General features: G+C 37.0%; 1 protein-coding gene across 25 annotated transcripts in view; it reads left to right on the top strand.

Annotated features, from left to right (window-relative positions):
* The window catches only part of DCDC1 (doublecortin domain containing 1), a 483101-nt gene that overhangs the window by 348878 nt on the left and 119175 nt on the right, over positions 1-15048 (top strand). The window lies entirely within an intron of this gene.

The following is a 15048-nucleotide window of genomic DNA, read 5'->3' as shown; positions in this document are numbered from 1 at the left end:
GATGGGGCGGTACATCAGTAGAAAAAATGAAAAATAAATACACAGCAGCTGAAGACTATCAAATCCGTGGGCACTCTTTAGAGATATATGATCTAATGTGAAAAAATTGCAGATTAATTATCCTTCTTGCAAAATGCTAATTGTTTTAGTATCACACCAGAAAAAATCTACAATTTATTTGGAATCAAACAAAAAACAGTAATGTTAAATACGTCATTACATCATTGTGTTTATTAGAAGCCTACAATTAATTCCTAAGGCTCCTTTGGTCTTAAAAGCTGCATAAAATGAAACAAAAGAATGTTGCTATTAATTTTCAAACAACTGCTTATCTTTCATATCAGTCTGATTTGTGTGAAAAGGAGGCAGTGTTATGAAGTTTAGTGGATATTGTATATTAATTTCATTGTGTTACTGACATTTCTGATAATAAATTCGCATATCCCGTTAAAATTATGTTAAGATTTGAAGGTTTTTGCTCAGTGGTGTGTAACTTTAGGTCACTGTTGAAGAAGTTGCAAAGTGTCTTCTTAACAAAAGATTCTTTAAGAAAAACAATAGCAATAACGAGGAAAACAATCCGAAACTGAGAGCCCCCCTCAAATAGAAATCCTTTGGACTCTTAGTGTGTCATTAATATGCATGTGTTTTCACACATGGAATTTATGTGAATATTCAAGATTAAGAATTCAGGTTTAGCTAAAGGAAAATAGTAAAATCCTAAACTTTTCTTAAATAAGAACAATTATGAGTGATGCCATATTCACTCTAAAAGGTAGACAAAAGGCATTAATATTATCATCTTTACAGTTTCTATGATCCATTTATCTTTGTTGCTCCTTGGTTTCTATGTTCCAGCTGCTTTGGTGTTCTCAGTGTGTGGTTTGTATGCGCATTCTAGTACAGATGGAGGTTAGGATCCTTCTTATTATTCTATAACTTTAGCATAGATTTTAAATGATTGAAACATTGAGCACATCTTCATTAGCCAGGGAAGCAAAGTTAAAACACAGCCTTTCCACCTGCTGACTTAAAAAACTCCCATTGAATTAATGTTACATTAACCAAAGTCGATTGTGGCAACACACTAAAAATATTTTGAGATGGTTGAAATCTACTGTTATTACCAGAGTTGCTTCCTAGATCGCTTAGAGAACAGGAAATTTAAATCGACCAACACTTAGACACCATGTCTTTTTTAATACTTAATTTAAGATTAAATATAATTTGGTATACAGTAAGAAGAGCTAACAATATGGACCATACATCGCTTAATGTCATTTAATAATAGCATAACATTTAACATTGGAAGTCAGCCCTTTCAGAGTGCTAAGAGCCAGACATCGTACTATTCTTTTACAAATAATGATGTGTTTAATCTTTGTAACAACTCCCTGAAGTAGGTATCTAGTTATCCCAAGAGTGACATGCCCAAGGTCACCCAGCTAATCAGAGGTGAAGCCAAGATTTAATCCCAGGGGTCTGGCATCAAAATGCTTGTTCTCATCCACTCAGCTCTGCTGACAAATGCCTGGTGGGCACCTCTAGGTACCAGGTCTGGTGCCAGGTGGAGCCTTGTCAAGAGAAAATGCTTTATTTTTGTGAATTTATAATTTTCTTCTTATAGTTGAAGCTTAAACCTATTTTGAGTTTAAGTGACACATCTTGAGATTTCATTTCATTAAAGGACTTCATTTTAAAAATCTACATTTTGTGTCATTTTTAGACTGAAAGTTAAAGAACAGCTTTCTTTGGCAACATTAGGTATCTCATGAACATTCACCATTTTTTCCTGGACAATGTTGTTACTGTTGATATGGACGTTAAAAACAATAAAAGAGGTCCTTGTCCAACTTGACAAAATTAGCCATTTTCAGAACATTTGGGAAAGTCCATGTGCCCCATTCTTTTCTCTTTCCCTAATATATTTTAGTGACTCATGTAAGGGCACTGTTTGCATTCATTTATCCCTCCCTACGTCCATTCACTTATTCAACCAACTCTCTTCTAAAATGTACAGGATTGGGATAAAAGCACATGTCCATTCTTTGTCCCACCCAGACAGAGCTATCCTTTGGACACTTTCAGTACTAGTCACTGCACATCACCAACAATCTGCTCTCAAGATAGAATGAGGGAGGAGGTTGTTCCTATCCCTGGAAGCAAGTTTGGGACTGTTTGGCCAGGGAACCCTGAGGTCTCAGAGAATGGGCTAGAAGTGGGGAGGAGACACAGAGACTCGAGGTGGGCGGGCACCTCCTCTTGGCTCCATGGACTCCTTACCCACTGAGTGAAGCAGGAAAAGAGAAAAAGTGAGGTCCAGGGCAAAGCCCTTGGTTGCCCAAGACTATAGTTTTTGCTGCATTCTACAAATGTTTATTCAGTGTAGACTCTGTACCAGATTCTGTTCTAGGCACTGGATTGCACTCAAACAAAACAGACCAAATCCTTATGTCTAGTAGAAATGGACATCATTTCTTATACACAGAATTTTATGCTTCCTATAGTATCATGCTATGGCAGATGTATGATTGTTCACATGTGTATTTGCTCAGAGTCTCCTTTGTATAAAGTCCTGCATTAGAAGGAAAATACAAGGACCCTTTAGAGAGACTCAGAGACAATGGGAAATTGCTATTGCTTCTTGTCTGTCAGAGTGAAGTTCTCAATTTTGCTGTGATAGAACACAAGTAAGTCCATCTTACATCCTGATTTTAACAGTTCACTCAACAAACTTATTGGCAGCCACACTTGAACTGAATTGTTAAAATTATAGCACAAACCAGGTTACTTCCTGGGCATTCAAGGCTCAATATGTCCAGAGGGATTTTTTCCCCCACGTGGATTGTGTGATTCACAGAGCTGTAGGAATCTGAGTTTACTATGAGCTCTTCTTAAGACTTATGACTTGTATGAACTGAATAAGTCTTATGGGACCTCCTTTCTTTCACTGAGAAATGAGAAGTTAGATAAAGTAGTCCCTATGTTCCTCTCAGATTCAAGAGTAGAAATCATCTGGACCTCCACCTTGGAAAGGGAATGTGTTCCCCATCCACTCTTGGTCAGTGATGAAAAGAAAACATTAAAAAGCAGTTGGTGAGATGCACTGAAGCTTCCCTTGTCATGAGCTCAGTTTTTCATCACACCTAAAGGGTAGTGCAGAAATGCAAGATTTGTGCAGCTTCCCATGTTATTTGAGTATATCTGGGTGGGCCAGGTAATCCTACTAATGAATGTCTACCTGACTTTAATGCTTTCATTATGGCTTAATTTGGAAAGTAACATAACATTAAAGCGCTTACAAGTTAAATGCTTCTCCATAATGATTTGTGGGATCCCAGAAGAGGCCTGATCCCAGAACAGAGGCCATGCCAATGTTCTTGCAGCAATCACAGTAGCAGAACTGAAAGAAAGGGGAAGAGGGATAGAAAGAGAGGGGTCTTCAGTTGAGTTTATATCTAGCATTGACCAAAGGGGTTCTGTAATACAATTTTATTTGAGGATTTAGCATTTAAACATTTGCCACTTCATGTGGTTGGTTAAATACGTTTAGGCAACTGAGGCCATTTATATGGCCAGAAAGTTTCCTGATCTGCTTGCTTCTCAAATCATTCTTTAAATTTCCAACAAAAAGCTTTTACTTTTCTTCTTTAAGTCATGAACGGTTCTGTCCCATAGGAATCAGTTCAAACTGGCTGTCCCTCATTGATATCCTTCTACTCTCCACTTCTGACAAACTATCTGCCTCTCACATCTTCTGCTATATTGCAGTGTTGTGCTATTGAGCACTTCTAATGTGGCTAGTATGCCTGATGAATACATTTTTTTTTATTTTACTTAATGTTAGTTCATTCAAATTATGTTTAAAGAGCCACATGTGATTAGTGGCTACTATATTGGACAGCATAGCTGTGTGGAATCATATTTCACCATTTATATCCTGTCCATCCAGATAGGAAGGTCAAACATTACGCTATTTCTCTTTAAATCTCCACAAAATTTAGCACAGTTATGTACATATATTAAATGTAGGTGCTTGATGATTATGCTTGTATTTTTAAAAGATCGTAAGGAGTTAATTACCATTAAATATAGAGGTAAGAACTCTAATTTTAGAGCCTTTGAACTCTAAACTAGATAACTGTCCCCTCTAACCTTTACTCCTCTATTATTATAAGAAATTTTATTTAGTGTCTCCCATTCTGAGATACTGTGCCAGATTTTGAGGACACAGCCATGTGCAAGGTGGTCAGGATCCTTGTCCTCATAAACTTTGCAGCTTAGGAAGTGAATAGAAAATTAACCAAGTAGTTAGTTGTTGGTTATGTCTTAAGTGAATCTTGTTAAAAAGGTCCAATGTACAGGGACGCCTGGGTGGCTCAAGTGGTTGAGCATCTGCCTTGGGCTCAGGGTGTGATTCTGGGGTCCAGGGATTGAGTCCCACATTGAGCTCCCTGTGAGGGGCCTGCTTCTCCCCCTGCCTGTGTCTTTGTCTGTCTCTCTCTCTCTCTCTGTCTCTCATGAATAAATAAATAAAATCTTTAAAAGAAAAAAGTTTCAACGTACAGAAGTACTGAATCCAGACGGTCCTGAGGTCACATTAAGTCTTTAGATCCATGCCAAAGTAGGTAGATACTTATAATTGATATAGATACTTCTATATCAGAGAACTTTTTTTTTTTTGTTACTTCCTGAATCGGAGTTAAGAAATTTCATTTTATTTTATAAAGTTTGTTTATTTAAGTAATCTCTACACCGGGCAGCCTGGGTGGCTCAGCAATTTAGTGCCGCCTTCAGCCCAGGGCCTGATCCTGGAGTGCGGGGCTCGAGTCCCACATCGGGCTCTCTGCATGGAGCCTGCTTCTCCCTCTGCCTGTCTCTGCCTCTCTCTCTGTGTCTCTCATGAATAAATAAATAAAATCTTTAAAAAAAATAAAAATAAATAGTAATCTCTACACCCAACATGGGGCTAAAGCTCACAACCCAAAGATCAAGAGTCACATGCTCTTTCAACCGAGCCATCGAGGTGCCCCAGAGTTAAGTAATTTTAATTACTATGGCCTAAGCCCTAGATATTGGCATAATGACTTATTTTACAAAAAAGAATTCCAATTGATGCCACTTCTTTAGAAAACAATATGTCAATATGCATCAGGAATTTTAAATGTTGATGTTCTTTGACTTAGCAATTAGATTTCTAAATGCCTTGTCAAAGGAAGAAATCTTAAATATTGAGGAAGAAAAAGCTTTATGGACAGAATATATCCATTTCAGTGTATTGTATAATTGTAAAAATAACAACCTGTAAACTCAATAATAAGGAATTGGTTAAGAAATCTAAGGTATATTTTTGATGAACTTTTATACATTTCTAAAATGATAAATATGAAAAACATGATGATAATGAAAAATGTAATACAAATGTTTTAAGTTAGTTTAAAAATACAGGACATAAAATTTTATATGTAGTCTGATTATAATTTTATAACTTTTTAATAAAAAGAAATGAGTGAAAACCATCCCAAAAAAGGTGTATGGTAAAAAAGACAATTTTTGGAGAGGGATATATAAATATAAATAATAAAATGTCCTCTATTTTTATACTCACAAACTTATTCTAAAACACAGGAACAATTAGCATTGATATTTGTAACTTATTTGAAGATTATGTATTAATTTCTTATGCCTGCTATAACAAATTATCACAAACTTGGGTTAAAGCAACTTTTTCAAAAAAAATAAATAAATAAAAAATAAAGCAACTTTTTCCCTCACAAACCTGGAAGCCAGAAGTCCCAAATTAGTATCACTGTGTTGAAATCAAGGTATTAACAAGGCCAAGGACTCTGCAGGCTCTAAGGGAAAAATCCATCCTTTGCCCTGGTAACTGCTGACGTTGTTGGTTTGTGGCCTTATCACTCTAATCTCTCCTTCCTCCATGGTTATGTTGTCTTCTCCTCTTCTGTAGGGCCAAATCTTTCTCTGCCTTCTCTTATAAAACACTGGTGATTACATTCAGGGCCCACTCCAGTAATTCAGGATAATCTCTCCATCTCAAAATCCTTCACTTAATCACATCTGCAATCTCTCTCTTTTTTTTAAGATTTTATTTATTTATTCATGAGAAACACAGAGAGAAAGGCAGAGACAAAGAGGGAGAAGCAGGCTCCTCATAGGGAGCCCGATGTGAGACTGGATTCCTGAAGCCCGGGATCACACCCTGAGCTGAAGGCATATGCTCAACCGCTGAGCCACCCAGGCATCCCATGCATCCCATCATATTTTTGCATATAAAGTAGCATATACATGTTTGAGGGATTAGTACATGAATATCTTTATTCAATCTACCACAAATTATAATGGACTGACCTTTGTTTTGCAAATCTTACTGAGGCCTTGACCAAACAACTAAATAAATACTCATTTGAGCATAAAGAGATTGTATGGTAATGATGGAACTTCAGGACCTAGTCTCATGAGATAATTTTGAGTAGGGGGCCATTCTATTATCTGTTATCTGCTGAATCATACTGTGCAAATTATCTCTTACTCTACTTATATGTAAGGGAAATCTTGAATATTTATATTCTCTCACTTTAGATTTAAGAATACAAGAATTTTGGCTATAAATATATGGAGAATTGGAAACCTAGAATTAACTAGCTAGATTTTTAAATATAATCCAAGTTAGTTCATTCATTCATTAGTAAGTGGGCAGAGTATGTCCTATAGGCCAGACTCTGAGTCCTGGGAAATCAACTTCCTATTTCCTCCACACTGACCTCTTCCACTCCATACACTATACACCCTTCAAGAATACTCAGTGACTCTCTGGTTAGTTCCTTGTAGTACCTTGTATAAACCCCATGATTGATCACCCTGGTCACTTGTGTCTCTGGTACTTATTCCATCAGTCCATCCTCTCACCAAACTGAGACTCTACGGGGATAGAAATGTGTCAGTTCCTGGATTTCTAGCACCCAGCAGCATAAATGTGAAAATGTGTTGGGTGGTGCTCCCCAAAACTGACTTTAGGCAAAAGATCCTTGTTATTTAATTACATTTGTAAGCTTCCTATTGATATTTATTCTTTTACCAGTGCTCTCATATCTCATCATTTCATTTCTCTAGAAAACTGTTTTTGACTTTTCCATTTGGATCCTTAACTGTTTCTTCTTTCCCTCTCAGTTACCGGTTCTTCATTTTTCTCTTCTGTTTTTCAGGATTTTTGTTTGATGCCAAACTAGAATGTGACTCACAATAGACCATCTGTAGATCTTAAAAGCTGTTTGGAAAAATATTTCTGAAGAGGAATTACTTATGAAAGCTATCACTCACTTCCTCATGACTATAATCTCTGTGGACTCATCCTGAGTAGTGATATATGATAACTAAAGTCCATCCCATGATTCCCTGGGAAGCTGTACTGTATCACCTTTAGATCACGCAATTGAGGTCCATCATTTTAATGCCAATATTTTTGAAGAGCTATCATCCCTGCCTCTAAGAGCATTTCTTAAAGAAATCAGAGAAGTTTGCCATTGCATAAACCAGCGGGTGGACATTAAAGGAAGTATAGGACAGAACAGGAGCTGATGATCAGTACGCAGCATATCCACTGAGCTCATTTGACCAGAACTTTGCTACATGGCTATACCGAAATGCAAACAAATCTTGTCTTTAGCTGGGTAGCCATGTGCCCATCCAAAAACTGATTACTACTGAAGGAAAGGAGAATTATTTGGAAGATAACGATTCCTTCCTGATATGGATGAATAGAAGTAATCAAGAGCTTTACATGGTGAAATATTTTAAGCAAAAGAATTGGCTAGACATAACAAGGACTGGGAAATGAAAGGCTATAGATATAAATCACTCTCTTCTAGCTAGAACTCTGTGCTTTTACTCAAAGAATCATGTATTTTGCAGTTATTATATGATACCTAAAGATTCTATTCTTTCTACATTTTTTGAAATGGCATTTGTTTTCTTTTTCATTATCCCAAACACTCCTGAGTTTGACTCAGGTCATGATCTCAGGGTTGTGAGATCAAGCCCCTTTTATGGCTTTATGCTCAGTGGGAATCTGCTTGAGATTCTCTCCCTCTCTCTCCCTCTCTCTCTGTCTCTCCCTCTGCTCCTCTCCTGCTCCCTCTCTTTCCTTTCCCAAATAAATAAATAAAATCTTAAAAAAATAAAATTCAACCATCCTTTAAAGATTCCCTACCCCTTAAAAGTTTCTTTCAATTATACAAATCTCATTTTACTTACTTTCATTAGCTGTACTGTTGTACTTCTATTGAGAGTGCCATTTTAAAAAATATTGTATTGTTTTTTTTTAAAGATTTTATTTATTTATTCATGATAGTCACAGAGAGAGAGAGAGAGAGAGAGAGAGAGAGGCAGAGACACAGGCAGAGGGAGAAGCAGGCTCCATGCAGGGAGCCCGACGTGGGATTCGATCTTGGGTCTCCAGGATTGCGCCCGGGGCCAAAGGCAGGCGCCAAACCGCTGCGCCACCCAGGGATCCCTGTATTGTTTTCAAAAAACTTACCCTGATATATAATTTTTGCTTCTTATTAAAATGCAGCACCTTTCCTGAAGGCAGAAGCCCTCTAACCTCTTTTGGATTCCCTATAGTGCCTAGCATAGAGTTGGGGAGAAAGAGCAGGCACTCAATAGACAGTTGTTCATTTGTCTTATTTGCACAAAAAATCAATACAAGAACTTTAGAGAGCTTATCTCTCAAAGAGCTAAGATACCAAACCTAACCTATCAGGCCCAGATATGTGATAAGTGAAACAGATTTTAGGAATTGCACAGATCACTTGGGGCTCCACTATAAGCAAGTATTGTTCAAAAAAGAATGGATTTTTTTTTTTTTACTTGTTTACAAATCTTGCACTTGATAGAGATTTTACTGTAGTTGCAAAGAGAGCTTTGCTTTTACACAAGTATGAAACTCTCTGAGTATGGGAGATAATGATAGGTTTTTAGTGCTGAATATAGATTACTTCTATGTATCTAGAATCTAAATAACCAGGAAGCTCAACCAACTAGAAAAGCAAAACAAAATAGAGCAGGTCAAAGACTTATTTTAAAAAGCAAAGTTGCAAGAGATGTCACGTTTGGCTTTATATCCATCTGTATATCCATTTATTTTTCTACACTAAATACATACATATTGCTGGCAATTACCACTAATGTACTATAGGTTTCCACCATATTTCATTAGTGATCTTAAAAAAATAACTTTGGATTATGTTAAAGGGCTTAATTAATTGTCTTCAGCTTAATTAATGATCTTTATCTGAGAGGAATATAATATAAAATTATGGAAATTGTTATGAAATTAGTATTTTCAGTGTAATTTTAGAACAATTTCTCATTCTTAGACATTCCTAGTTATGCAAGATGGAAACGTGATCATAAAGTTTTTTGTGGCCCCTCGTTACCATTTAAATCCAGTTTGTCTTAAGTACCTTGCTAGTTATCAAAATATTGTAAAGAGATAGGGTAAATGAGAATATATGACAGGTGAACAAATTCCAACTATATTTATTAGTTTGTACAAAATATTCCAGGAATAAAGCAGGGTAATGTTAATGTGGAAAATTTGCTTGATGGGGGTAAAGTTATTTAAAATTTAAATCTTAAAAATATATTTATATAGACTATTAAATTTACCTTTAATATTCAGCACAAATTGCAAAATAGATACAGCTTAAAATATTTCATGCAGTGGTATTGGTATAAGACTAGAGAATTATATTTGATGGTTCCAAGTTTCTTTTAACTTTTATGCAGTATTTAAAATAATTAGCTTGTATGTATGGTACTGGTTTGTTCTCTGTCTAGAGCACTAACACCACACAAAGCTTTAAAACAGTTCAAATCCATGGCAATCTGTTGGGGTATTATTAAATTCCATCTAAGTAGGTAGCTGCTGTTGTTATTAATATTATTATTTATAAGCTACCCATTTCTCTCTCCTATCCTTTTTTTTTTCAGATATGAGGTACTTAAAGCTAGTCTTACAAACTGCTTTCTATCAAAATCAATGTATGAAATATATTAGCATTCTATATGAATAATGTGCTATTTGCTGTTTCTGAGGAACCATGCAATTTAAAATTAATTATGGATGAATTCTAAGTGGTCTAATCTGTGGCTAGATGACCTTAAAAACTGAAAGTGACCAGTTAAATAAATAAATAGGTCTTCATGCAAAGCAAAGAGATAAAGAGCTTCCCTGACAGTTGTGGGATATGAATCTGATAATTTTTACATGCATGTTTGTTAGGCACTGCTGATTTGAGTCGGAATTTGCTAGAGTATTTATTATTTACTCTATCAGGTCCAAATTATATCTTATATCATATTTTATTAGTATGTTTATTACATTGTTGGAAATGATATAATTGTGTCCTGATAGAATATGAAAAAGACAGTTTGCTCTTCAAATGCAACACATTTAGGTTTGTTTTTATTTTACTATTGGTTTCTAAGAAGGTAAAATAATACCTTTCTGTACAATCTTGCAGAATTTCTCATAGCCTGCCAACACACTGAAGTTCCATCAAAGGCACTGGACTCCAAAAGCATTATCTGAAGTGTTTTTGTTTCCCTACCTTTATGAGATTAATCGAATAGAGCATTTTGGTGAACTGTGTGTCCATTAATCAGACTGAAATTGACATGATCAATCCTGGACCTAGTTTTTGAGGAGAAAGTATATGTCAATTGAAATGTTGAATGATCCTGATTTTTTATCTTTTAGGCTCAGATAAATCCACGAGGGTATTTTTAACTTTGGTCATACTTCTATCCATGGGGTGTAGCTACTCATAAAGTACCCTAATTAGAATTTTACCTTTAGTGAAAAAGCAGGGTTAATACAAACATTATTTTAAATTAAATAAATTTGCCTTTGAACCTTATTAGCTGCCTTGTAGGGTGTGTTTATGTGTGTGTGTTTTCAAGAAGGTCTTTCCAAAGCCTGAGGTATTTTGTTTTATATGATGTTTCTATTAAAAACACCTAATTGTTCAAGAATACCCTTTTTCACACCGAAGAGAAAAAGGGAAAATATTAAATAGAGATAAATTCTTCAGGGGCCAGAGAGACTGCCTGCAAGCGTTGCATGAATCACTGTCTCCACCTAGTGTAGGCTTTCAAGAATTAAGATTCTGGAGTCCTTAACAATGCTGTAAAGTTCTAATTTATGTTATGCACATGTACAGTCATTACAGCTCGGCCTGCTGGTGCCGTTACAGTTAAGGGTCTGTCAGCTTTTCATTTATAAAATAGAATATTAGGATGTCTATTGCTTTTGCATAAAAGCTCATACTGTGCTGGAGCTCTGAAGTCTAATGGCCTTTGCTCTATGTGAATGTTTATTATAAGTGTAAGTTGAACTTGACCAGCTCCTTTTATAGATGCTCTGATGGGCTGAAGTTATATAGGAACTGAAACCAGAAGAATGAATGTTTATCCTGTCTTGAAAAACCTTAGGATTAAACAGAACGATAAGTTTCTATCCATACAAATATGCTTCTAGAAATTATAAGCATAGGTATAATATGGTCGAAGTTCTATTTTTTAATACTTACACGTGATCATTAAATCTCAACCCAACCACTTTGCCAAGATATTGTTTAAATTCAGTTTAGATTCTTTTCTGAAAAGGTTCCCTACCTGCGAGTATGGCTGGCTAGAGATTTAAATGACCTCTCCCTACCCTTTTTGATATTTTCATTCTAGTGTCCTAGAAAACAATAGCCTGGGGCAGCATTTACATATGCTAAGGTTTTATCAGGAGGTACAGTCCTAGGTCAGCAAACGTGGAAGAAAAAAAGGGAATGTGGCATGGAAAGAGGGAAATAAGATACTAGCTGAAGGATTAGGGAGGTGGCCATAGTTTTCTAAGTAATCTCACTTTGGGATGACTTCAACTAGGTTTGTACAACCACTGTGTCTTGGTGAGAAAGGGAAAGGGATTTATTTATTGACTCCTTCTTTTCTCTGGGATGTCAATAATCAATCTGCACCCCTGGAGACATTGACCACCCCCCTATCTCTGGGTTATGTTACTGACCTTCTCAGGGCCTTTTCAGGTCATTGGGGAAGCCAGATCCCATGCTTCATGGTGTATTGTTTTATCTGCATCCTGAAATAGTGGACAGTCCTGTTAGATCTGGGAAATGGAGCCACTCTGTCTCCCTATTCAGTGGGTATTAAGGAGGTTATGCCAAAGCCTGGCCCTCACTCAGCTCGCTCAAGGTGGATGAGAGAGTCAGAAGTGGAGAAGATGAACTGACAACACTGGTGGCTGAGGATCTCCACCGAGCATGTGAACAGGGAAACTTAGAGGGGTGAGTGAACTTGAAGAGACACAGGAGCTGGACCCAGGTCTATCTACCTCTTGCTCTACTCCAATCTACCTCACCTCTAATGATAACCAGATCTCACAAGGAAACAAGATGCCCTCAAGTCTGTCTCAAGAGGGGAAGTGACAATTCAGCACTTCAACGAGGTTATCTGTTGCATTCTTCTAAAACGACTTTCAAAAGGTTAGCAAATTAAGTCTCAGTCCCCCATGCTGACCTTAAGACTAATTGATAGGCATTAACTCCCTCCTCCTCCACCCATTCTAGATCTCTCTTATTCTTGTTCAGCACTTTGCTTAGTCTGAGTTACTTTATCCAAGACTTTATCCCTGAGAGGTCTCAGCTCTTGATTTCCCTGCTATTACCAGACTGACTGCTACAATTGGCCATTTGCTATTTTCACTCCGGTTGGAAGCACTAAGTTGATGCCCCCAAGGTCCTTGAGTTTCAGACTTCTGCTCCCTCCTTGCCTCCACTGTGTAGGAGAAAACCTCGCTCATAATGGTAATCAAGATCAGTTCTCCAATCAAAAGAGTCACTCCTTTATTGACCTTCTGATCTACTTGACCTTCTGATCTACTAGAACAAGGAGCCCAAAGTGGCTCGGGAGTCAGTGGGAGACTTATTGTATCTTATGGAAGAAGTGATCCCACAGTGAAAATTAGCACTCTAACCCCAAAAAAAAGCCTGCTTTTGGAAACAGGAGCACAAATTTTAAAATTGGCCATAAGGAGTGATGGTAAGAAGGGCCAATCCTCCCTCTACCCATTGGTTTCTGAACCCACACATTCCAGCTATTGAGGACACAACACACATATTGCTGGAATCACTGAATATTACTGATCCTTTAGGATAGCACCTGAAACCTGCAAAGTGTTTCCTCAACCTTAGTTAAGACTTTCAGGCCATTTCTTCATTCTATCAAGTGAGCTGCTTTTAAGTAATAAAGAACAATGTAAGACAGGTGCATCCTATGGCTTCCTGTTATACCTCTTTTGCTATAAAATGGGTCCCTTATGTATAAACATTTTCATGGGCACAATGGTCATTCTGTCCACTTGGTTGTTAAGAAACTCTTCTGTGATGGATGCTCTCTAGTAGGCATGAACATGAGAAAATCCACATGCTTTGTGTCCTCTCTGTAGGTTCATCTTCATACCTTTTGCTCAGAATTTCATATTCTTGATTTTCCAGTTTTGCTTTTTGGAAGTTCCTGAACAACAGGCCAAATCATTGATCACTCTCCATGAATAAATGTATATCCATGCTCTGATTATCTATACCTTTCTACAAAGTAGACGATCAAGTGTGCTACTCACAACTCTCCCTGACAGGACAATTTCTTTTCACCACTATTTTTCAAAGCCACACCCAAGTGGGACTGTAACATAGCTGTAGTCCCCTTACGACCAGCACTGACATATCATACTGACTGCTTTGTGAACCAGGCTTGAATCCTTTTGTCAAATGGCTATAGAGAAATCTCCTTGAGGACATATGTGTATGTTAAGGGAGAAGAATCATTGCAATAGATTAATGTCTTGTGGCTTGGCTTGAGCCTGATCCTGCATGTACCTCTTCCATTGTATAATAGAATGTAGTTGCATTTGTCTTGCCTTATGACATGAAGGATATGACTACGCCCAGTTCATTATGGGTGGTCCAGATTTCATAGTCACTTGATGATACAATGCTCTAGTTCTCGGTCTCAAGAAAAGCTTTTCACTACACCAGGAATTATTTTTCAAAAACAGAGTTGTTTCCTATTGCAGAGTATGATCTTGCTCTAGAATGCCAGGGTCTATACTGCAATATGAGTATGGATCTTACTAGAGATTTGACACAGCATCCTCAGCACTTTAGATACCTCCAGGCCCATTGGATCTGCCAAGTCATACCATCCAGGAGACAGGGAAGCTTGTACTACCACCTGGACCTACTTCAGATTCCTGTCATGCTCTGAACCCCTGTTGAAATTGACAGCCTTCTCCGATATCTGGTAAAAGAGTCAGAGCAGTGTTTCTGAAGTGTGGTACATGTTGTTTCTAAAACCCAAAAGGACCCATCAGTTCAGTGTCTTTTGTTGTTGATGCAGTAAGAGGTACAAAATGTAACAACTTGACCTTTATTTTAGAGGAATATCCTTACCTATATCACACCAATGGACATCTGAAAACTTCATTGATGTAGCAAGCCCTAGATTTTCATGGGATTTATTTCCCACCCTCTGGCAAGCAAGAGGAGACTAACAATTTTGGCTACCAATAGGAGAGAAAAACCAAGAGAGTGTGATTTCATGGAAATTAAGGAAGCGAAGTCAAGTCAAGAAAGTATTTAAGTTAAAAATGATCTTTTGTTAGACATTGCCATTCAGGTGTATCTTAAGAAATGACTTTTAACTTTGGTAATGTGAAAATCCTGACAGGGTGGTTTTAGTGGAGTTTCAGAGGTAAAAATCTAATTGAAATTGGTCTAAGAGAAAAGGATAGAAGAGGAGATGAGTCTTTTAAGGTATTTGCTATAAAGCAATACAAAAACAAGACAATAACTGGAGGTGGATGAGGGGTGTAGAAAAGTTTCTTTCTTTTTTTTTTTTTTTAAGCTATAAGACTGTCAGATATTATGCAGATGTAATGACTCAGAGGACAGGAAGATTAAT

The sequence above is a fragment of the Canis aureus genome, chromosome 21, assembly GCF_053574225.1.
Source record: "Canis aureus isolate CA01 chromosome 21, VMU_Caureus_v.1.0, whole genome shotgun sequence".
NCBI lineage: Eukaryota > Metazoa > Chordata > Mammalia > Carnivora > Canidae > Canis > Canis aureus.
Note: the sequence above shows the minus strand (reverse complement) of the source record. Positions and strands in the feature narration are given on the sequence as shown.